At 36.3% G+C, this 25182-nt stretch overlaps 1 long non-coding RNA gene across 1 annotated transcript in view; it reads left to right on the top strand.

Annotated features, from left to right (window-relative positions):
• Positions 1-25182, top strand: part of LOC140533538 (uncharacterized) — a 515565-nt gene that overhangs the window by 423712 nt on the left and 66671 nt on the right. The window contains exon 4 of the long non-coding RNA XR_011976960.1: positions 9267-9335. This is a non-coding gene — a long non-coding RNA (uncharacterized lncRNA). The remainder of the gene's footprint in view (positions 1-9266; positions 9336-25182) is intronic.

The raw sequence follows: 25182 nt of genomic DNA, 5'->3' as shown, positions 1-25182 counted from the left end.
ATCTTGCTAGAAAGACTAGATGTCTTTTGGAGGCTTTCTGCCCCTATTATACATCTGTGTGGTCTGGACATTTTGCAATGGCATAATTAGAAATTATTTTCTTTAAATTTTGGAGACTATGTTTGATTCCTATTTTTGTAGACTAATTGTAGTGAAATTAGATTTATGGGTTACTCCAAAATGAAATAAACATTCCAAGGTTAAAGTTCATGTCCTGTCCTTTATTCAGAATCTGAAATAATGGGTGACTGATGGCTTTTATTTACGTATGACTCTGAATATGACACAAAATTAGGCTTAGAAAAGAAAAAAAAAAAGAAAATGGGCCACCACAGGCCACAACTCAATGTAAATTTTTTTCAAGTCAATGATTTTCCTATGAGTAAGCACTGAACTCTGAAGACAGCTGCAACATGAATAGATTGAATTAGCCTTCACCCCATGTAAAATTAATAAGAGGAGAAAACAAAGGTTTTTTTTTTAATGTGATGACATTTTAAGGGCCAATTTGAGGTGGGATGCACTCGCTTTGTGTGGAACTTCTGCAATGAGTGAACACTTGAACAACGAGTGACCAATCTCTTGGCTTAATTTCATCAGGTGTTAAGTAAGTGTACATTGTTTTGAATACTATTGTTGTAGACTAAAAATTATTACCCCCTGTTGAACTATCCAATTTAAAATGGAAACCCTGAGCTATAAACACTGGGTTTGCACTTTTCAAAGAACAATGGTAACTTTGAAATTCACAGCTAAAGTCACCAGTAAGGTGAGTTTGAGCAGTATTATCTCAGAACCTACTGACTGAACATTTTTTTCTGGCTTGTTTTCCTTATAACTATCTATTTTCTCCTGAAAGTTATCTCCTACTTCTAAATGGAAATAAAATGAAACCAAAGTACAATTTTTAGTATTTGGGCTACAAACTGATAACCACTCTAAGCTTCAATACTTCTCTAAGACTATAAGGTATAGATGGATTGTGTGAGAGTCCTTTCACTATGGAGATCACAGGTCATTGATGTTTGTCCAGAGGAAGCAGTGTGATGCGGTGAGAAGCCAACTGAACTTTCTCATTAAGCTCAGAACCATGAGCTCCAAGTGTAAATCCTACTTACCAACTATAGGACCTTAAGTCAGTCACAGCCTTCAGTTGTGAAAGGCTTTAGTTTCCTCACCTGTCTGGCAAACCCTGGGCACACTCTCCAAATACCTACTAGTATGGGCAAGTGGTCCCCAGAGGGTGACTGGCTACTACTCCCTGCGGGTACTCGGATTAACCTGGATGGGTTGGGAAATCCAATCCTGTCACTCATGTATTGTGTTTTCCATCAATAGAATTTAACCCATTAATACAATCCTGAGCGCAACTGAACAATTAATAAGAATTAGCATTTATAAAAAGCTATTTACTGAGAAGCTATATCAAGAACCAAATTACAAAAAAATATATTCCGCCAGAAAAGGACACATGCACTCCCTTCTGAAAACCCAATTAGTCCTTGGGAAAATGGAATTTAAAATGGTTGCTACAAAACATTCTCCATCCTAAACCCTCACCCTCATCCTCCCATTACCTCCAAGGGCAGTGTATTTCCTGGTGCTGGAAATCTTGTTTTCCATTCAAGGAATCCCCACCAAATTCATTTCTGGATATTATATATTCAATGAATGAGGTGGTGTTCAGCTGGGTTGTCACCTTCATGGTTTTCATAGTGGCTCCTAAGGGTTGTTTTGAATACTGGCAAACTCTGTCGACAACTTCTAGATTAGACTTCTGACATATCTATTCTCAGAAATATGATGGCCAGGTCATGGATCAGCTCCTTCCCATGGTGGTTAACAACAATTCTAGCTTCACTCACTGAAGAAGAATGAGAGTTTGTCCATTCAAACCTTTTGTACACCCATTCAGTTCTGACTCAGCAGCCAATTAAAAGACTTTTTGTCATCAGAAAGTAAGCCAACAGGAAAATCAAAAGATAACTTCTCTACAGGGGAGAGAAGGGCTTCTCTCCATTATGCCCAGAATCACGTTTGCAAAACCTCCACCTGGGCTGGCAACCTTTTCCCTATTCCATCGTCTAGTCAGGCTTGACTATGCATTGCTAGTCATATCCTGTCCTTTCTTATCACCTTTCTCAGGACATCCTTTTTGCCTGGAATGTATTTTTCCCCATGTCAATCTATTGAAATCCTTCCCTTCTTTCCAGGCCTTCCTTAGAAGGCACCTCTTCCAGAAGGTTTTCCCTAGATACGCAAGCTAGATGTGGTCCTTTTCGAAACTTTTGTGCCACTCATAACTTTCATGGACATGTAGCTCATTCTAAATTACATTTTACTTATTTATGGGATTATTTTGTTCTTCCACTAGTTTGAAAACTCCTTGAGGGTAAGAACTGTGATATATTTTCTCTTTCTGTGCTCACTTTACTTCTGGAGCCATCTCCATCCAGTTGCCCTGATCTGTATCTTGCCGCTGGACCTAGACAGCTCTAAAGGAGAAGAGAGTGAGGCTGGTGACTTTGCACAGCCCTGCCTCACTTAAATCCAATTCACTTGCAAGTCAAGACATTACCTTTCTGATGTCATTGGCTGTCTTTAAGAATGAAGGACAAACAACAATGACTTTCAATAAACACTTGTTGAAGTGAATTCAGTGATCTCAGTGAACCTTCCATCTAAAAGAGTCCTTAGATCCAGTGAGGTAAAATTAGGTTAACTCTTACAGATTCCCTTGTTCTTAGCCCAGTGTTCTGAATAAGGGAGGTGACAGGCCTCTGTCTTATGTCCTGGTCAAGCCACATCTGGAGTAGTAGAGAGAGAGGTGCCATAATATTGGGACAGGTAGGTAATACAATGGATAGAGCTCTCAACCTGGAGTCAGGAAGATCTGAGTTCCTTATGTGGCCCTAGACAAGTCATTAACTTGTATCTGCTTCAGTTTTCTTGTTTATAAGATGTAGATAGTAATAGCACCTACCTCCCAGGGTTTTGTGAAAATAAAATATTTTTGAAAAGTATTTTTGCAAACATTAAAGTTCTATCTAAATGCTTGCTAAATTACTAATATTATACAATTATTAAATAATCATATATTCCTTATTAAGTATTTATGCACAGATGTTCTGTATCAAAGAGTTACAGGCGAATATTATTAAAATGATTATGATTAAATACTAATGATTAAATAATTATAGCTATCTAGATATAAATTCCATATAAAGGCTTATTAATATTATTGTACAAATAGTACTTTAATTCATATTACATAGATAATACTTTTATTAATTAGGTGTTTATAATTAAAGGAATGCCCTTATCAGCTGATACTGAATTGTACAGTACAGTCAGAGAATAATGAGAGCATCACTGGGGACTGGTATGTGACTTTACACAAGGCATAGGAAATTGAATTGAGCCTTGAAGGATGGGCAGAATCTAAATTGGCAGAAGGAAGGGTGTGGGCATTAAAGACAGGGAAATAGCATGTCTGTTGTCACCATCTACCAAGATACGATATTTTTAAATGCTAGTTTGATGACAGTTCCTTGAACATCTGAGATCCCATTCCTATTCTAAAGTTGCAAAATAAATATTTAAATAATTAACCTGATTGTGACAATTGTTCTCAAGTGTCAGGAAACCATTGAGATCAATTTATAAAGGAAAGAAACATCCTGTGAAATGTATCTTTTTGAGACAAAATTGATTCAAAAATATTCAAACAATATTTATGAATTAAACATAGCTTGAAATTCTCTATGTCAAAATTATACTGACTAATTTGGGCTTTTGGAAGAAAAACAACATCTAATGTCCTAACATCTTTCTTTGGCAAAAGTTGTAAGCATTCCTATAACTCTGATAAATTGGAACTATAAACAAAGGAGCCACTGAACCATCTCCCCATGATCAGTGTTCAAGTTGTATGGGTTACATGTCATTGAGAAGCTAATTCTGACTCTAGTTCCTTTTCCCGACCCCCCTCAATAATAAACATAACGTTTTTGGTTTGCTTTCCAAAGGCCTAGCACCTAAAACTGTTCCAACACAAGTTAATCTGTATTCTTTAAGGAAAAAATAAACTACTTAACTCTAAATTTTGTATTGCAAAAGAAACAATTTTACAGTAGTATCATATTGCATAACGGGCAATAAGCCTAATAGAATTACAGACATTATGGGTTGGAAACGGAACAGTAAGTAGCTTGTCTAGCCAAGCACTGTGCAATTTACTCTGTGTCTATTTAGCCTTGAAGTATAGACCCAGGTCAATTACTACGATTCTTTATGTAGTTTGCTGTTTCCTCACAGGGGAGTAATGTGTACTGTGGGAAGGTTGACCTCCTCTGGTCAAACTCTTATTGAACTGGTCTCTGGTGGCAAATATTAATCAAGTGGTTAACTTTCAGCAATAGAAATATAACTAAGTAAAGAAAGTGACTCCTATTGAATATCAATGGTTTCCTGTTAAAAGCAGGGGGATTTTTTTTTTGTATTTGTATTTTTTAGCACATAGCTGTTCTTGATGAATTCAAGTTACTTGGCCCAAGTTAATGACATCTTTAAGTCCTAAAAAATTGGTAGATATGATTACTGAGCCACTGTTAAGGATATTTGAAGGATTATTGAAAACAGGAGGGAAACCACAAGATTGGAGAAGAAAAATGTCTGCCTTTTTCTTTTCTTTCTTTCTTTTTTTTTTGGTGAGAGATAACACTGTAGGCAAACTATAGACCAGTGAACTCAACTTTGATTCCTGGGAAAAGTCTGTGATGGATCGCAAAAGAGAGGGTTGGCAAACATCTAGAAAGGAAGCAGTGATAAAAAGTGGCTCCCTCAAGAAAATGTGAGGGAAGAAAAAAAGGAGGGCAAAAGAGTTACTTGATAACTTTGTTATATATTTGAAAGGAATAGCACTAATAGATTTGCGGTTTGATATACCATAACCTTTTTTTTTCTATTCTACTATGTTATGGAAATGCTTGCTTTATTACTTAAGTTCAGAGTAAAATAAGTAAAATTTTTAAAAAGAAGATGAAAATAGCTAACCTCATTTTCCATTTTGACAAAATTCCTAACTAGTAGATGTGGGGAATGTAGAAGATACAGTTAACCAATATTTTAATAGAACTTTGGATAAAGTATCTCACTCTGTTCTTCAGTCAATCAATCAATCTATTAACTATTAATAAGCACCTACTATGTGCAGGGGAATTATGTGCCAGGTATATAAAGACAGGGAAAAAAAAACAAAACCTCTTTGCTTTCACCCAATATGATATCAACCCAATATGATACGGTTGATAGTATGTAAATAACTATGTACAAGCAAGAAATTTATGAGATAAATTGGGTAGCCTTAGAAGAAAAGCATTAAGATTAAGGAAGACTGGGAAAGGCATCTTGTAAAAGTAGGAATTTAGTCAAGACTTGAAGAAAGCCAGGGAAGTCAGGAGGCAGAGAGGAAATGGGAGATCATTTTGGGCACGGGGGACAGTCAGTGGAAATATTCTAAGTCAGGAGATCTAGTGCTATATGCATAGAACAGGAGGGAGGTAACTGTCACTGAATCTCAGAGCAGGTGGAGAAGAGTCAGGCATTCCTTCCTCCTCCTGGCACAGTCCATTCTGGAATTCTGTGGTCTTGTAGTTGTTAGTGAACTTCTCCGCAGGCAGATAAGTTTTGGCGGAGAAGATGAGAATGAATTAAATGATAATATAATGATCAGATGGATTCCCAAGTGGCTGCTGGTGTTTCTCCTTTTTCTGCAATCTTAGAGGACCATAACTCCAGGAAGGTGATGCCATGACATGCAAATGAATTGGATTTAAGTGAGGCAGGGCTGTGTATGGTCACCAGCCTCACTTTCTTCTCTGGAGCCATCTGGATGTAGTGGTGAGATATAGATCAGGACAACTAGAGGTGGCCCTGAGTTCAATGTGAGACTTTGGCCTCTTTAAGCTAAGTTCTTTACTAGGTCTCAGTTTGACTGAGGTAATGTTCATTCAGTAATTAAGGCTAAGTAAGAAATGAGGTAGAAAATAGCCTCTTTCCATAGTAAAAAAAGAAATCTATCTGGGAGGGGAAGACCCTCAGGATTTCTGGCCAAAGCAGAATTGACTAGACTCCAAGAACAGTTGTGAGTGTTGTAATGTCAGCATGGCAGGAAGCCTCCAATGCAGTGTCTCAGGGAATCTATAACTGACACTGTGATGTTTAACACATTGGTGTGTTCACCAAATTTGCATATGACCCAAAGCTGGGAAGAAAAGCTAACAGTGTTGATAGAGTTGGGATCCAGAAGGATCCAAAAGGAAAGGGGTACCATGGACCCCTTTCACAGTTGATGAAGCCTGTCAACCATTTCTCAAATAATACTTTTAATTGGATAAATTACATAAGATTACAAAGGATACCAGTTGTATTAAAGTTATCAAAATGTTAAATGTTCTACATATATGGACTCCTTAAAGCTACATGGAATTCAGGTTCAGAACCCCTTGGTCAGAACACTGGGCTGAATTTCATAAGATGAAATTTAATAGAGATAAGCATAAAATCATATGCTTGGGTACAAAAAAATCATTTTCACAATATAAAATGAGGGAGGCATGGATGCATAGGCAGCACATGTTCTCAAAAAGATCTGGGGGGTTTAGTGGATTTCAAACTCAAAATCAATCAATAATGTGATAGTTAAACAAAAAAAGCTGATGTGATCTTGAATTGAATTAAGAGGGACATAACCTTTCAGAAATAGGGAGACAATAGTCCCACTGTAATCAAGACTCATCAGACCTATTTTGGACTGTTGTGTTCAGTTGTTGGGTACTACAGTTTAAGAAGGGAATTGATAATCAGGAAAGGATATAGAAGAGGGCAAGCAGGATGGTAAAGGACCTTGACTTCATGCCACGTATCAATCAGTTAAGGATTTGGAGATGTTTAGCCTGGAAAAAGAAGAATCAGGGTAGACATAAGGGCTGTCTCCATGTATTCAAGGGGCTGTGATATGGAAGAGGGATTAGACTAGCTCTGTTTGACCCCAGAGAGCAAAATCAAGAGCAATGGATAGAAGCTGAGAAGAGACAAATTAAGACACAACATAAGGAAAGAAAAACAAATCAAAACAAAACTTCCTAATCCTTAGAACTGACCCAAGGTGGAACAGACTGCCTGGAAGGGTGGCAGTTCCTTCTCTTTGGAAGTCTTTAAGGGGAGGCTGGACAACCATTAGTTGGGTTTTCTGGAATAGATTTTCCTTTTGTGGACAAATTAGACTAGATGGCTGCTGAGGTTCCTTCTACCTCTCAAATTCTGTGACCCATTGGGAGATAGTCAACAGGCCATTGCTAAAAATGGGATTAGAGCTTTGGAGAGAGTCTAAGTTTGAATACATCTATGGATGTATACATAAGATACATACATATGTGTACAGGAGTCCTTTGCATGTAGAAAAATGAACACATGGGAGCTGGTGAGATCACCAGGATAGGATGTATAAAAAGAGAAAAGAAGAGGTTTAAGAAAAGTCTCTGGGAATCTCCAAAATTAAGGGGTAGGACATATGGTGATCCAACAAAAGTAGGCTGAGGAGAGATAGATAGGTAGGAGAAGAACAGTGTTATGAAAATGCAGGGATGAGAGAGTTTCTAAGAGAAGAGGACTATCAATCACATTAAATATTACAGAAAAATAAAAAAGGATGAGGATTGAGAAAAGTTCATTGTAATTAAGAAATCATGGGTTAACTTTGGAGAGAATAGTTTCAGTAGAATGTTGACATTAGAAAAATTTGGATGCACCAATTATGAATGACTTCCTCAAGAAATCTGGCTGAGAATGGGAGAAGTGACAGAGGATACAACTAGCAGGAATAAGTACTATCAAGTACAGGAGAGACATGAGCATATTTGTAAGCAGAGGGAAAGGAGTTAGTAGATAAGGAGAAATTGAAGATTAGAGAGAAAGAATAAAGCCATGTAAATTATAAAGCACTATATGAAGTCAGCTGTTAGCTAACTTCCTATCCCTAGCCCTGAACCTAGTGCATAACACATATTACTTCTACAAATAGTTAACATTTATGTAGCACAAAATTAAGATTTCCAAAGTGCTTTTCATATAGTATCTCCTTTGATCCTCATAAAAATGCTGTGAAGTAGGCTCTATTACTATCCTCACTGTAGAGATGAGGAAACTGAGGCTGGTGGTGGTGAAGTGACTTACTCAGATTCACACTGGTGAGTATGTCTAAGGAAGGATATGAACTCAATTCTTCTTGAGCATGCTATCTATTGTGCCTCCTTGCTGCCTCCTCTGCATTACTGATACTCAGGAAATATGAATTGAATTGAATTATAGCTCCTGTATAGCCCATGCACCTGGGGAGTTTACAGTCCTAGAGACAATACATATAGAAATGACAAGCATCAATACATATGGAAATATATATTCTTGGTGATGACAAAATTAAAAAAAAGATGTAAACCAAAAGTTAGGACAGTAAATATATAAAACACTCGATTACTGAGAGAATTTGGTTGTATCATAGGGAAATTCATATACAAATCTCATTCCATTTATTAAAACAACCAAAAGAAGTTAACTAAGGATTACTGAAAAGTCCAAATGAATTGGTACAAATATGATTGACTATGTTTAGAGAAGAGTGTTTTAAGTTTCTAAAGGGTAAAAAAAAAGCAACAAATCTGACAAAAGTGTAACTTTTAAATCATCCAGGATCCTTGCAGTTATTTTAGCATTGTCTGTAGTAAAAAGTTTAGTTGTATAAAATTGCCTATAGTAAAGTGCTAAGATATTTTGCCAGGATTAAAGTAATCCTTCCTTAACACAAGCAAAAGGAGCTGCCAATAAATTCTCTATTTTTAACAGGCACTTGAGAGAGACAAGATGAGACTTATAAAAATCCCTTTCAAGAAGTTTTCCAGTACAATAACAGTTTACACCTAACACATATATAAATACATTTCGAAAACTTTGCCTCTGCCAAGTTACAAAGACTGACTTGTCAGAGTTACATCATGTTTATAAAGCATGTTTGAAGTGAGTGCTTGTCGTACTCAAGACTTCAGTGAGTTGAGAAAGGATTGTCCTTTTTTTAGAAACTCAGTGGACCACATTCTCTTTGGATTTTGTCAAGAATTGTTTTCATATCAATGAGCATTCTGCACATAAAATGAAAAGGGGTTTCTGGCTGGATGTAGTTTGAGAATATATTGTTCTTGTCTTTTTTCCAGGTACAGCAGACTCCCTATGAATGCAAGTATCTGGGACTGAGAATATCTGCTATGGAGAAACTGCTTCAGGTATCCTTCCCACTCATTAGACTTTCCATGTTATAAGGTGTTATTTTCAGTTCATGGTTGGCCAAAGAGTGGGGAAAGTCAGGAGGAATTACCCAGACAGAAGACTCATTGGGAGCTTTGAAGTAGCCAAGGTCAGAGTTTTAGGGTATGGAAATAAAATGGAAAATAAATCCAAATGGGAGGTGGAGCTCAGATCACTGTCCTGGCCAGGCAGGGAACACATTTGATATACACAGGCTTAGCATTAGTGTCCAGCAGCCCAATTCAATCAGAAGGGCAGAAGCCCCAAGAGTGTAAGGAAATAAACCCAGGAGACAGACTTTGAAACAGAAAGTTGGAAAGAGCATCTCAGAACCTCAAACAGTAGGTAGGTCATCCCAACAGAAGTGTAACTGTTGATTACAGAACAGGAGGTATCTCTTGTGTGCTCTGGTTTTAAGCCTTCCTCCTGGTGTGTATAATAAAAGGTGAAAGGCTTAGACTGCTCCCTGATATAAAGTGCAGGGTTCCTTTTATGTTAGATGGTCAGGTGATTGAATCTGTCAAAAAATCAGTCCTTAAAACACCTGTGTTAGGCCCTGTGGACACAGAGGAAAAAAGCGAAACTTTCTGCCTTCAACAAGCTCACATCCTTAGGGAGATAACAAGAACATATTACATATATACAAGGTAATTTCAAGGGAAGGTACTAAAAGCTGGAAAGGTTGTATTTGAGTTGAACTTATGTTCCTAGTGAGAGAAACTCATTCTCCTCTCCCTAGCCAGCTGAAATCACGTTGTATTGATACTGTTTACTGTATTTTTTGGTGTTTTGTTGGTCCAGGCATCCGTGGAGATCCTCCATAGTTTTGTGGGTGTTCTTAGTTATTGAGATCCTCCTGATGGTAGTGGAGGATCTGAGGTGGGTCATAGTACTCCCCTCACTCCCAAATGGCATCCATACAGCAGTGTAAGATTTGCAAAGTACTTAGCTACAGGAATGAGGCAATGAAAATAGAAAAAACATTATGATGCCTATTACATGCATGAAGAAACTGAAGCCTAAATGACTTACCCACTGTCACAAAGCTAATGTTGGAGGAAATGCTTGAGATTAGACCTTCTGAATCTTAATTACTATTGTGTCTTAGGACAAGAATTATAGGGAGAACTAGGAAGTAATAGGAACAAAGTCCATAAGTTACTTGATAAGTGGAAAAGATGGAAAGAAGAAGAAAGGAGAGAAAATCCTGGATGGTTAAGATAGCATATGGTGAAAACTTGCCACAACGTATTTGTTCTATGGACCCATCAAGTATATATGTGTGTTTGCTTTCTGGTCTGGATCAGTATTTCATTAGCACAAGGAATTCCCCATTGAGGAGCTCCTTTACCAGTTCAGATTCCAACTAACTGGAACAAAAAAGGGGATGAAAAAAGCGAGATTTCTGAGTAATGAAGTAGGAGGAGAACTATGAGTTAAGAAAAGGGAAAGTTTAAATTATTCAAGATAAGGAACTAGAAAAAAGATCAGGGAAACCATGACTGAGGTCGGTCAACTTGAAGAAAGATGACAACAATTTATTGCCTCCTAATGGACAGATATTTCTGAGAATAAGAGAGAATGGAAGGATGGAATCTTGGAAGGTTGGAGGTGTGGCTTAATAAAGCAGCTTTTGCTCAAAATCATAAATAATCAGCCAGGAAGAACATCATTTTCTCAAGGGGCACAAATCTAGGAACCAAGCTACCTTGAGGGGTGGATTAGGTTGGAAAATAAGACAAATCATACTTATCTCTTAATGTGTTCTAAGTTCAAATCTTTATTTGTATAAGTAACTGACATAGAGAGTTTGTACAATGAAATTCATCACATAGGGGAACGGTAGTTTCTTGCCTTTTTGGTAAGGCAAAGTAGGTGAATGTGGAATGGTTTGGATCATCTGTTGAAGGGTACTGAAAAGAACTAGAGAGCTAGTTCTATGTTCCCAAGGCTTCCTTTAAACAGATATAACCGCTTTACCCCTTTATGGTAGTGGGATGGTTGAAGACCAGTGAATAAAGAAATCCTTTTGCTTAGACATTCCCCTTGTATTTTGTCATGTAGTTAAGAATATGGAACATAAAAGGAAAGTTATCTATAATCTAAAAATTGGAGTAGGTCTTCAAAATCCAGTAAGATGACAAGAGGGATACTATATTTGAAAAAAAGAGTTGAGGAATGATTTGTGTGGATTTAAAAATAAGTTAATTAATTGGCTACTATGATTCTAATATATTCCCATGAATGTACCTATTTATAATAACAAAATGTTAATCTTTGAATATAATTGAGTTGCAGTGCAGCATAAAAATTCATTAAGGAGTGATGGTGGTGAATTTCAGTGGAGAAGGGTTCCAGAAGGAGTGACATACTTTAAATTATTGAGCAATTATTTTTACCTAATAATTTTTCAGATGAGGAACTGAGATCTAGGGAACCATCATGAGTCTTGACAAAGCACAGTCTTGGGAAGGGAATATAAACCCAGGACTTCTGATTCTGTGTTCAAGGGTCTTTTGATGACCATGTATCACATCGGCCCTACTTCCTCAATCAGCAAATCACCAAACCCTTGTTATGGTCCAGACACAGTGCTAATCACTGCAAGAAGGTAAAAAACAAGGAGCTTACATTCCATTGTATGAAACAACTTGCACACATGTAAGTAGATACAAGATACAGATATATGTCTATATATCTTAACTACCCTAATCTATTTAAAACCAGCTAACTACAAATATCCAGACCAAACTCAAGCATACTCATGTTATTGTCTATGTGTTTATACATTCCATAAGGCATAGTCATCACTTTCATCATCTCATTAGCCTCTTTTGTTTTTAACCATTGTTTCTATGCAGCAAACTCCTTAATGTTGACTAGTAACCAGGAGGTCATTAGTCAGATTTTACTTATTATTCTGGTTTTCCTTCTCCTGATGTTTCAGGTGTGGCATGAAACTCTTTCATAATGATTAAAATAGTCAAAATGGCATAGCAGGTGAGATTAACTCCCTGCTCTAGGTGTAACTGAGTATTTGAATAAAATCAGTTTAGAACCTTTGTTTTCTTTGAACTGCAACAGAGGCTTCTGAGCTTCACATTTTTTTCAAGCTCTTAAAAATTGTAAGTAAATACTCATATTGACTTTTCATGGAAATACTGACTCTATGATAAAGATTTTTCTTTATATTTAACCAGAGTTTTCTAGTGTTAGCCAAAAACTAAATGTTTAGAGAAATCTCCATCTTGATGATTTTGACACTCTTAATGTCAAATGACTTCTTACTCTTCTTTAAGTCTCTTTTCTATTACCAATGAGAAAGGGGAGTGTTAGAATCAGAGACCAGGAGGCAGTTAGTTGCTTCTTAGACTGCACCTCATGTAGACTTGACTTGCAAATATCATAGGATCAGGGATGGAGTAAGAGATTAAAGACACTTCAGGGCCACAGAGTTTAAATCTCTTCATTTTACAGGTGAGGTCAGTGAGGCCAAGGGAGGTTAATTGATCTGTCCGAGGTCATAATGGTTGTGTGAATGTTAGGACTTGAAGGAGGGTCCTCTGATTCCAGAGTCAGGACTCATTCTAACTCAGAGGGACTATGGTGAAGACCATTTTCCCTTCTACTCTTGATATTTGTTTCCTGGCATGCAGACAGAAAATGAATTCACAGTCATTGAGATGATTTGAAAAAATGTTCAAAAATTTGAGTAATGGAATAGTAGAGTTGGAAAGCACTGTGTAGATCATTGTGATTAAAATATAATTTTAATTCTTTTTCATGGAGTCATACAAGTGCTACTTTTTCTTATTTTGAAGGGTGCATGAAGTTAGGTCCATTAAATTAGGTGTGTGGAAAGTTATCATAAATCAGAAGATGATGATTTTTGTGTTCCTTTGCTATACATGATCTGTCATATGTGATTGTACATGAAGTATCTACAATATTGTCAGCAAAGGAAATTCAGGGTATGGGTACTTCTTCCCCCATGCAGATCACAACCCTGTCTCAGACTTAGTAGGGAAACCTTAGGAAGGGGCCTGGAGCACAAAGAGGTTAAGTAACATGCACATTTGGAGCCAGATATTCCTCATTTCAACACTAGGACCTTCTCCATTATTCCATGTTGCTTCTATGTCTGAATTTACATGTCTCTCAACAAAGATGTGGATATAAACGTTTATTAAACATTCCAAGAGCACATAGTGATGATGAGATGATAGTTAAGCAACAAATATAAATTTTATCATAAGGAAAATTATTCTCAGAATAAGATCTCATCTAAAAACCACAATGTCAAGGGTAGGTCAGTCTGTATGTCTACTAAGGATGAGAGGCTGGATCAGCTGGGCTAATATTTGAGTATTTGGTTCCAGGAAGTCTAGTTTCATTTGACAAGTTAGCCACCCCAATAAAGGGTTACTTTTCCATATTGCCCCTCCCTGCCAAAAGCATATAAAATGGGATATCCTGAAAAGTGACATTTTTTTAAGAGACCTCATTATTCATTGGCTTTAAGGAACTGCTTGATCGGAGAAGAGGCCCTGTCCTTTCACTCCACCTCTGTGCTCTGTAGCCATATCCATCAATTTTGTTTCTCCATAAATATGCCATAGCTGCCTCTTGAACTAATTTATACTCTGTGCTTTTATTTGGTAATTTATTTACTCTTCATATTTAATAGCTCTAGACTAAAAAAGGAGTTCTGTCTGAAAAACTTTTATTTTTATTCAGCTAAGAATATTTAGAGCATATTTTCTAGTTTGCTAACTTTTCACATGCATAAATTTATTTTATTTTCTATGCTTGTCAAATTCTGGCTTACTTTTGGATGATATTCTGTTTTCTAGTTAAACATTTCCTTTTCTCAAATAAGCTCAATGGAAACAGTATTTTTAGATGTTTTGAATGGTATGGAGACAAGACTACTAGATTCTGAATCAGAAAATCTAAATGTAAATTTCAGGTGTGCTGGTAACTTACCTTTGACCTGGAGCAGAGGAAAGTGGCATAAACCTTTTGGACCTCAGTTGCCTCATTTGTAAAATGAGGGAGTTTGACTAGATGATCTCCTAAATACTAAGATTTATGATCTTAGGGCCAAAAATGAAAACCTTAAATCTAAGAAAGTATGCTTCAGTTGCTCTGGAATTCTAAATTTGTACTGTGCATACTTGAAAATTCTTTAAAAAACTAGGGTTATGTTAGTGGTCAACATGGTTCTGTGATTCCAAAGACAAAACATTTATTGATTTTTGAAGAAATATTGATATCTTTTTATATCACCTTTATGTTTAAACAATTCCCTTCCCATTCCTCTGTCCAGAGATTTATTCATCACAATGAGGCAAAAAAAAAAAAGAAAAAAGAATAAATATTATATCAGTAAAACCAACCTATCAACCAAATCTGAGGGTATACATAACATTTTATAGCTATTGCTCCCTGCTTCTGCAAAGAAGCTAATGAAGTTTCTACTCTCATATCTTTTGGGAGTTACTAAGTTTGGTCATTCTAATTATACAAGCCAACAAAATATTTTTACTGAATTTTTTACTGAATTGTAATCTCATTTTGCAACTAATTCTTCTTTTTCTTCCCACAATTCTGTCAAATTTGCTCTTGTATGTGAATATCTAATGTGTGTGTGTGTGTGTGTGTGTATGTGTGTATGTGAGAGAGAGACAGAGAGAGAGAAAGAGACAGAGACAGAGACACAGAGAGAGAGACAGAGAGAGAGAGAGGAAGAAGAAGAAAAAGAAGATTAAGAAGTAGAAGTAGAAGCAGAAGCAGAAGCAGAAGCAGAAGAAGAAGAAGAAGAAGAAGAAGAAGAAGAAGAAGAAGAAGAAGAAGAAGAAGAAGGAGGAGGAGGAGGAGGAGGAGGAGGAGGAGGAGGAGGAGGAGGAGGAGGAGGAGGAGGAGGAGGAGGAGGAGGAAAAGAAGAAGAAGAAGAAAGGAGGAGATGAAGAAAGGGAAGAAGGAGGAGGAGGAGGAGGAAGAGGAGGAGGAAAGGAAGGAAGAGGGAAAAAAGAAGAAAAGAAGGAAAAAAAGAAGAGAGGAAGCAACAAAAAGAGAAAGGAGGAATGAAGAAGACATTCTGAATTCTAATTTTATTTCTACAATTGACATCTGGACAATTGTGGGAAAACCAGGCCATATTTCTGTGCTCTAGTTTAGTAGTCATAGTAATAATGGGCACCTTCCCATGTTGGTTACAATGATAATGGAGAAGGTACAAATACAAGAGATAAAATGCTGAATTTATTTATGCTCCATTTTGATTGTCCTGCTAGCCTAAAAGTGTTTGTGCTTTTATTTTTATCATTTAGTTTACTACCTTCCTATTTTGAGCAGATGTAACAGTAAGCACCACAACATACACAGAGGAGCCTGCTATCACAGGTTCTTATATCTGCATTCATAAAAGAAAAGGCAACTTTTGAGGGGTTAACAATTACTTTAATCAAGCACATGTATCATTCTTTTAACTGAGCACATATATTATTCACCTAGGTCAAGGGAGTCAGAATCCTGAACTTCAAAGAAAATATAGAGAAATCAAAGATCAACAAACATGGCTTCCTCTGCTTGAATTCAACAGACAAGTCCAACTGTCTGATCATAGTTACCAAAGAGGGTAGCACCCACATATGGGATTTCAAAGCTGGGGGGTGGGACACTCCTTTATTGGCTTCTCAGAGTCCTCCTCTGGTCAAACAAACACTTCCAGTCAGTAAGCCCCAAAGTAAAACCTCAACTCAGAGTATTTATACCATTGGGTTTTTTTTAGAGCCATAGGACATCACAACCCTTGAGAATTAGTGCCTCCTTAACAAAAGGCTTGGACCTTCTCACAAATCTTCCCTAATCAAACTCCCCTTAATGGGCAGGTCCATTAATGGGTGAGGAAGATCTTTAATCATATTAAAATAATTAACAATACAAATACATATATTGTTTCTAGTTAAAGAAAATCTAGTTTCTGTAATTTACTCCTAATAAAGACTCTTGATTGATAAAGGTAAGATTCAATCAGAGGCACTTGATTATACTAAAACAAAAACAGCAAAAGATCTTATTTTGCTTGCCATCATAGCAGAAGAGGATATGCTATGCCATTCAGTCTTACTGAAATGTCCACCATATTTGAATCTCTGAAACCAAAACAAATCATATGAGAAGATACAGCCAGGAGATTTGGATTTTTAACTACTCATCAAAACTATCATATGAATTACAGGTCCCAGCATTTGCAGAATACCTACCATTCCTAGAACTGTGAAGAACTACTCATGGAGGAACAAATCCCCTGCTTGTTTGGGTTGGTCTTAATTGGTCTGAGTTTTCCCCAAGTATGTAGAAACCCAGATGAATACTTAGCCCCCAGACATAACAGCTAGATGACAAATGAGGTAGCAAATCCACCATTTCCATGATTTTTATCAACCCCTTAGAAAAGACATATCTGGGTTTCACATTGCCAGAACATAGCACTGTGTAGTCAAGACACCCAGGAGAATTGACTAAATGTTTTTTTTTTTCCCAAAGGATTATTTATCTTTGTATATATACATAGTTAAAATTGTCTAATCTAAGGGACCATGTGGAACAAACATTGCCTGGTGATTCACTAAATCTAACTTTACATTAATTCAAGGTAATTATCAAACATATTAATGAACCCATTCCACTCCAAAGTTGTTAAGGCACAGAAAGTTTAAATAACTATCCTAAAGCCACATAGCTGGTAAGTGTCTAAAGGATATTTTGAATTCAGGTCTTCCTAATACTAAGTCAAATTCTATATCTACTTTCTTCCTAGCTGCCTCTAATGAGAACCATCAAGCACTTTGACTATTGGTTAGAAATTCTCAGCATAGTAAAATATACATATCTACAAAAAATGTCTCCAACATAATCAAAACAAAATTTTAATAGCAGTCATAAAGTTGGAGAAACACAATGATTATTGAAATGAGTATGAAAATGGATTACCAGTCACTAGCTATTCTATACCCAGTGGGGCCTTCTAGGAGTCTATGAAAGAGAAGGAGAAGATTAGTTAGTTATAATATTGTCCAGGATGTCTAAACAAGACAGTTCCTAACACATAAGATTATCAGAAGGGAAAACAAAACATCCCATAGAATCATCCCCTTAAGCCATCTGATATACTCTCTTGATCACCAAAACTTACTCCATCTCTGACTTTGGAACTGTCTTTCTGGGGTTGAGCTGTGCTGCTAGATGAGTCAGTAAATGCAACCTCACTAAGTCTAGTCAGTTCTATACCCAGAGCATGGTGTACATCCCATCTAACCATCCACCTAAGACGTCTTCTTGCGATCCACCTTGACACTGCCCAGGTACCTGCTATCTGATTCCATCTCCTGCTCTAGGAAGCCTAATCTAATCAATATTACAGATATTTCTCCACAAAGCATGTCAATTAACTTTGCTATGGCTCTACTCACCATCCCTGTGACTTCTTAGACCAAAAACCCTTCTCTGATAGCCATTCCCCTAAATGTTCTGTCTTCCCCTATTAGAATGTAACCTCCTGGAGGATGGAAACTTAAAAAAAAAAACAACCCAACTGTTTATTTGTATTCCTAGTGCTTAGCACAGGGTTTGGCTCATAATAAGTAATGAATAAATTCTTTTTATGCATTCATGCATTCATTCAATACTATTCATCTGTATCTTCAGTTCTACCTTTACATTTAAAAATAGGAATCTGTCACATTTCACCTCAGTCAAATAAATCCATATAACTATGTCTTGAACAGATTGAATCAACCATTGGACCTCAAAAATTCCTAAGTCTGTTTTCTCATGTAGAGTGAATGACAGATACATTGTGAAAAACAAAGCTGCAATGTCACCCAGAGGCTCAGGCACATCATCAACCATGAGAGTCCAGTTCAATTCCCAAGAAATACTTTAGAGAATTATAGTCTTGTAATTATAATTTTTGCTTGCTACTTATTATTACTATTTTAACCTGGATTTTCTGTCCTTGGCTAGGTCTGACTCAGGCTAGTTCCCTAGTAGTTTTTGATCAACATTAGAATGAATTGAGAAACTTGTAGGTCATTTAACAATTAACAAAAGGAGATTTACTTAGTTGTATAACAGGAGAAAGATGCAGCAGCCAGATGGCAAAGTGGATAGAGTGCTGAGTCTGAAGTTACAGGAAGACTCATCTTCCTCAATTCAAATCTGGTCTTAGACACTTAGCTGTGTCACCCTGAGTTTCCTGTTTGCCTTGGTTTCTCATCTGTAAGATGAGCTGGAGAAAGAAAAGACAAACCACTTTAGTAAAATTCCAAGTGGGTTCATGAAGAGTCAGATGTGACTGAAAAACCACTGAAACAACAGGAGAAAGATAATAACAAAAACGTACATTGAGGACACTCCAAACTGATTGTGCAGAACAAAGCTCCATTTTCTGAATTGCCATCATGATCCACTGGGCAAGCTTTAAAACAGACCTGGAGCTCCTTATAGCTCTTTTTGTCTCAAGTAACCAGAAAGTGATGGCAACATCCTGAACCTTTAGTCTATCAAACCAATCAAATCTTTAAAAAAAATTTTTTTAAAGACTTGAATACTAAAACTTAAATACATAATAAGAAAAGAAAAATAAACATTACAAACTTAAATATAAGAAAAGAAAAATGTCACATGCACAGTAGAACTTGAGAGAGGATTTAAAATATATAGTGATGAATTTCCATTTTAAAAAAGCCTATGTATTAAATATTGCACATTGTGTTAAAAGCTGTCCGTCTTTGCTTCCTTGTAGGTTTTCTTTTGTACTCCACCAAATGCTTTTGAATTTGTTCTTTATTCCCCTTTCCTGCCATTTCCCCCAAACCAGACTGCAATTAAGTGTGGATATATTTATATATAGATATATACATACATGTATACATATATACATACATACACACACATATACTTTCCCTAACAGATTCTACTCCTAATCTTTGTTTTCATGTTTGTGCATGAGCCTATCAAATCTTAAGATGATTTCAATACATTTTGCATGTAGATGGGGGCTAGAATGTTGCTTCCACCATCTTTTTCACCACCTAGACTGCCACCTGTCCCTCTGTTATCTGTCTCCCTTCTCCTTTTTCCAACAGGATCCTCGAATTTGCTATTTCTATGTCCATATTTCTTGACTGGTCCTGGTGCTTCTTAGAAAAACAAATATGCTGTTTTATACATCAGGTTCTCTTTATCACCTATACATTCTCACGGTTCTTATGCTAGATAAGGTTTTTGTTTTTTGTTTGGTTTTTTGGTATTCAAAAGAAGTTCCAAATGTAGAAATAATACTAAGAACTAAAAAAAGGCAGATAGTAATATCCAATACAATTAAATTCATAATTGCTTAATCAATACTATATGGAGATTTTTTTCAAACACCTGACTTGAAACCCTATAAATTAAGTATCATAGAACACTGCTAATGCCTGTTCAAGGTTTAGAAGGTTTTTTCCTTATAGTTCATCTTTTCTCACCATCAAACTCCTTTTCCATGCCCTGCTCTAATTTCCCAGTATGTATTTTCCTCCTGCATGTCTTCATAGTGATTACTGAAACCATAATAATGGGCCATCATTACACTACACATATTAGTGTGTGTGTGCTTGTGCATGTGTGTGTGCGTGTGTGTGTGTGTGTCTACTGCCCTATTTGGGAATATCCAGGACCTATCCACATTCTTTTCCTTCTTTCAGTTATCTTTTTAAAAATAAATTTGCTATATTTTATTTTTATATTGCCTAAGCTTCCCACTGTATCTCCCAATGACTCTGAAAAAGCTATCCTTTCTGGTAAAACAATTTTTAAAAGAGAAAGAAAATGCCTTTAGCAAGAATAATCAACATATAGAAAAAAAGTCTGATGTTACTTTGCCACATTCCAAACTAATGGTCTTCCTCCTGTGCCAAGAAAGGACCCCCCAATTTCTTCTGAGGTGGTAAAGCAAACACTAGGGATGTAACAGTTCTCCTGTAGTAGTCTTTCTTTAACATTATTGTGAACTTTGTATCCTTAGATGGCTACCTGTAACTGTTCTCTTCTGTTGAATTAATAGCAGAAAAGAAGAGAGAAGAAAGAACCACCCAATTTTCTCCAAAATCCTTTCATTCTCTGTCACTGTGTGCCTGAGTTATCAACCAATTAAGTTTGTACAACAATCAGTGAAAAATCTTCTTCTTTTCCTGGTTCTGATTGCTTCATTCTATACCACTTTATAAAAACCTTCCTTTGCCACACTGAATTCATTCTATCCGTCATTTCTTCTTCTTTTTTCTCCCCTTCACCTTCATTTTCAACTCATTTCACTGCTAAAGGGCACCTCTGGTATGAAAACTTACTCCATAAAAGCTGATTGACAATTTTCCTGTAATTAATAGTCTTAGAGAGTTGGCAGATGACCCTGAAAAGTGAATTGACTTAGCCCAGGTCACAGAGCTATTCTGTGTCAGAGGTAGGACTTAAACTCAAGTTTTTATAATGCATAGGCTGTCATTTATCCTTCCTTGGGGTATCCTGCTATTTCATTCCATTTATATATAATAATTTGTTCAGCTATTTTCTAATCCATGGAACCCCTGGACATTTTGTTTCCAATTTTTTGCTGTCATAAAGAAAGCTTTTTTCACCCTGTTCTGTTATGGAAATGCTTGTTTTATTTCTGAAGTTCAGAATAAAATAAATAAAATTTTTAAAAAATAAAAGTGCTATAAATATTTTGATATAAATGGAACCTTTCTTTCTGTCATTTGCTTACTTTAGGGTATGTGTCCAATTGTTCAGTGGTTTTCAGTTTGTATCTGACTCTTTATGACATAGTTTTGTTGGCAAAAATACTGGAGTGGTCTGCCTACAGATGAGGAAACTGAGACCAAAAGGGTTAAGCCACTTGCCTAGGGTCACACAGTTAGTGTCTGAGGCCAGATTTGAACCAAGGAATCCAGGCCTGTCACTTTGTCCACTGCACCACCGACCTTCCTATAGCCTAGTCGTCATTGCCTAGATTCTTTGTAGAGTTGTCTAAGAACTGATACAAGCAATACTTTCTTCCATGCAGCATGGTTCAATGCCCCACCTGCTAGTGCCTCATCTCAATTATCCAGCATTTATTTGATATGTACTCCATGCGTATATATTGTCTCTGTCAAGAATCTCTAAGCTACTGTTTCATTTTTGTCTTTGTGTCTTTAGCAAAAACTGTGGAACCTGGCACATGACAGGTGGTGGACTAATTAATTGTCAGATTTGAGCATCTTCTACAAGATGTTTCATTTAGTAGCAGACTCTGAATTAGTAAAAATAAGAAAATATTGTCACCTAGGCTTGAGTTTTTTCAATTAAAATTTAATGGTCTAGAGGAATCTAAGAGCTTATTTCCCCTAAGTGGTTTAAATTTCAACAATACATTTTGCATCATGTAATAAAGAACCAATTGTAAAGGCAATGAATAGTTGTTTATGTTATCCTGCTGGTAATTGACTTTGGCAAGGCATGCAAAGAACAGTTTACTTCTAGTGACTTATTGAAAATGTAAAAGGACTATCAGTTTCCTTTCTACAGGCAAGCCTCCTTTCTTCAACCCCAATGATAGTGCTATGAATAAATTGCAGAACAGATTTAATACCCAGCATAAAAGACCCTTGTCCCAGATACATGGGCATAACTTATAATTACTATGCTATGTAAAGTATGCTATTACTATTTGACTTACATTTGTTATAATTACTGGATATTATTCTTCAAGTAGCTAGGAATAAATGATCATTAACAGTTGATGTTCTCTGTAACTCTGATATATGATAACCAGTACGATTCTCCTCTTCCATCTGCAGGTAAAGTGCTTAGCTTATTATAAAAGCAATTTAGGAATTGCAGGTTGGGTGTCTTTCTGGAGGGGCACTGAAAATACCTGGCAGCTTCTATAAAAATTCACTGGTTTATTTTATCTTCATGTAACATGTTTTCATTTAAGCAGTCGCTGTCTTTCAATTAAAAATCATGGTCCATCTGAGCCAATTTTGTCCCCAGCTGTGGAGTTACTGGGTTTTATGGCAGCAGGAAGACAGTCACAGGATGAGAGACAATTGTCTTTAAGGCTAAAGATTTCATCCATGACAATTAGGATTCCTTCTTTCCAGTGACTGAATTTTCACCTTCAAATCTGAAAGGTCACAGAAAGGTAATGTTTTCCTTAAAACATACCTATTAAAATGCCCTAAGCTTTAACATAAACACAATCTTTTTAAATGCAGGCACCTGAGAAATCCTAGTTTTCAACCTTGGCTCCAGTGTTTGAATATGAAAAGGGGAGCTAGGCATTACTAAGTTCCTTTGAAGGAACTCCCAAGTTTCATTTGAAGGGAACAGCCTGGATTCTTTTCTTTGGTTTGTCCCGTTTGTCCTCAACTTAGATTTCCGCCTTCCCCCATTAATATGTTCACTAGCAAATAGTTGTTCCTTAACTCTTGAAGAGTTATCACTTCTCTTAACGCTGTTCCTTCAGGACTGAATATAAGATCATCCAATAGCCGAAGGAAACCTTTCACAGACGAAACTTTTCCAAGCTGGCGTAGCTTGTGGCCTCCCTTTCACCTCCTCTAGCATTCTGACAGCTTTCAGAGCGTGCATGTTGTTCCTGATATTATTTGGCTAGATATTTCGAGAGCAGATAAAAACATTGGGAGGGACAGATTTTGGAACTCAAAACTTAAAAGCACAAATTAAAAAATGTTTTAACATGTACTTGGGGAAAATTGTATACATATACATACACACACGTATATATATACATACATATATGTATATACATATATGCATACACATACACACACACACATATATAAAAGAAACCCCCATAACAATTAAAACCAACACACTTAAAAAACCAGCTTTTTGCTTTTGCAGCATCTTTATTTCTGAATATATTTTCTCCCTTCTCCCTTTTACTCACCCATCCTTTATAACAACAAACAATAATAAAAAATCTTAAGAGACAAAAATCATGAAAGCAAAGCCAAATTGGGGCATGCAAAATCACATGTTCTATTATTGTAAAGAATTTAATTTGAAGTCACGTTTAGTCATTATAATTATAGAGTGTCTGGGTTCATTTTCTTCCGTTTACATTTTTATTCTATATATTGTTTTCCTGTTTCTGCTTACATTATTGAGTTTCATTTCACTATCTTCCTATGCTTCTCTGAATTCTTCTTATTCACTATTTCTTAAGGTGATATAAATATTCGATGATATTCATGTACCACATTTTGTTTAGTTATTCCCAGTTAATATGTATCTAATTTGTAAAAACACTCCCATCCTATGGCAAAGTTTTGGTAGGCTCAGTTGTCTCTATTATTTCTATTAACATTTCTGTCTCTGTAGAAATTGTATGCACTTTGAGATTACCTGATAGATTCATAGAAATTCTCTCCTTCTCTCCAGATAAGTTCCACTGAACATGTTATATAGAAGATTATAAAGCCAAGTAGTCTGAATGACTACTGACCAATACTTTGAGAACCATGACTACAGTAGAGATGAAATGTAGATAATAAATTTACTCAATCCTAACATTCTGAACATTTGGGCTACATATTAGAGACATGTCTTCTGATTATGACATCAAGAACCAATAATCAGAAATAGAATTTGGAAGCGTATATCAGTTTAGGAAAATTTGGAAAGTCATTTATCCCAATCATATGTAGAAGAAAGGGAAAAGAAAAAATAAGTACATGACTTAGAAAATCTCTAAATAATTTGGCCTCCATGACAGTTGTTTTCAAATGTCTTCAATCTTGTAATAAATAAGACCCTGTGGACCACTTTTTCCAACTGAATTAACATGGGCTCATTGACACTTTGAAGCAGTTGATTTCTTTTTGGAGTAATGCAGGTAGTAAAAGCTATCCTGATCATTTACAGCTTAATTTAGAGGAATTTTAAAAATGAGGCCAAGATCATTCAGCTGGGCACAAGAACACTGTAGAAAGTGGAGTGTAGCAAATTATAGGAACTAGAAGAATTCAGACCCTTGTAAGTTTCTTATTGAATGCTGCTGCTTAGCCCTGAACTGTATCTCTTGGCTTCTCTTCTTCGTTCTGGTACCAATTCTCTTTCTAAACCAGATACTACTTTCTACCTCTGATGCCTTAGTTCAGCACCTCATGCCTCCAACTACCAACTTTGTCCTGCTGCTAATGGATCTCCTGTTATGGATACTATAAAAGGGAATTCATATTTGGAGTAGGAGTGGCCTAGATAACCTCTGAAATTTCTTTTGCTTTTAATACTTTATGATTAGATGGTAATGATTAGATGTCTCTTGAGGCAGCTACCTTGAAGACATAGACTTCCCTGGATACACTGGGTGGTATGTCTAACACATTAGAACAAATTCAGTCTCAGTCTTGGATAGGAAAAGAACAATTTGTTATTACGAAAAGTTTTGTTCTGTATTAATAGAAATCATGTACCCCAATGAAGTAATACCAATTTTTTATTAAATGACCTAAACAAAATATGTAAGAAATAAAGAAAATGGGCAAATCTGAGGTTCCCATAAACAATATTATATATGTGAACATATATATTTACATATAATAAGCAAATATTTTGTTGTACTACCAATTTAGAATTTCTATGACATATTGTTGTTCAGTCATTTCAGTTGTGTCTCTTTGTGACCCCCACTTAAGATATTGGTGGTAAAGATACTGGAGAGGTCTGCCATTTCTTTCTCCAGCTCACTTTACAGATGAGGCAAAC

Source organism: Notamacropus eugenii, chromosome 3 (assembly GCF_028372415.1).
Source record: "Notamacropus eugenii isolate mMacEug1 chromosome 3, mMacEug1.pri_v2, whole genome shotgun sequence".
In the NCBI taxonomy this organism is placed as follows: Eukaryota; Metazoa; Chordata; class Mammalia; order Diprotodontia; family Macropodidae; genus Notamacropus; species Notamacropus eugenii.
This window is presented reverse-complemented; position numbering and strand designations above follow the sequence as displayed.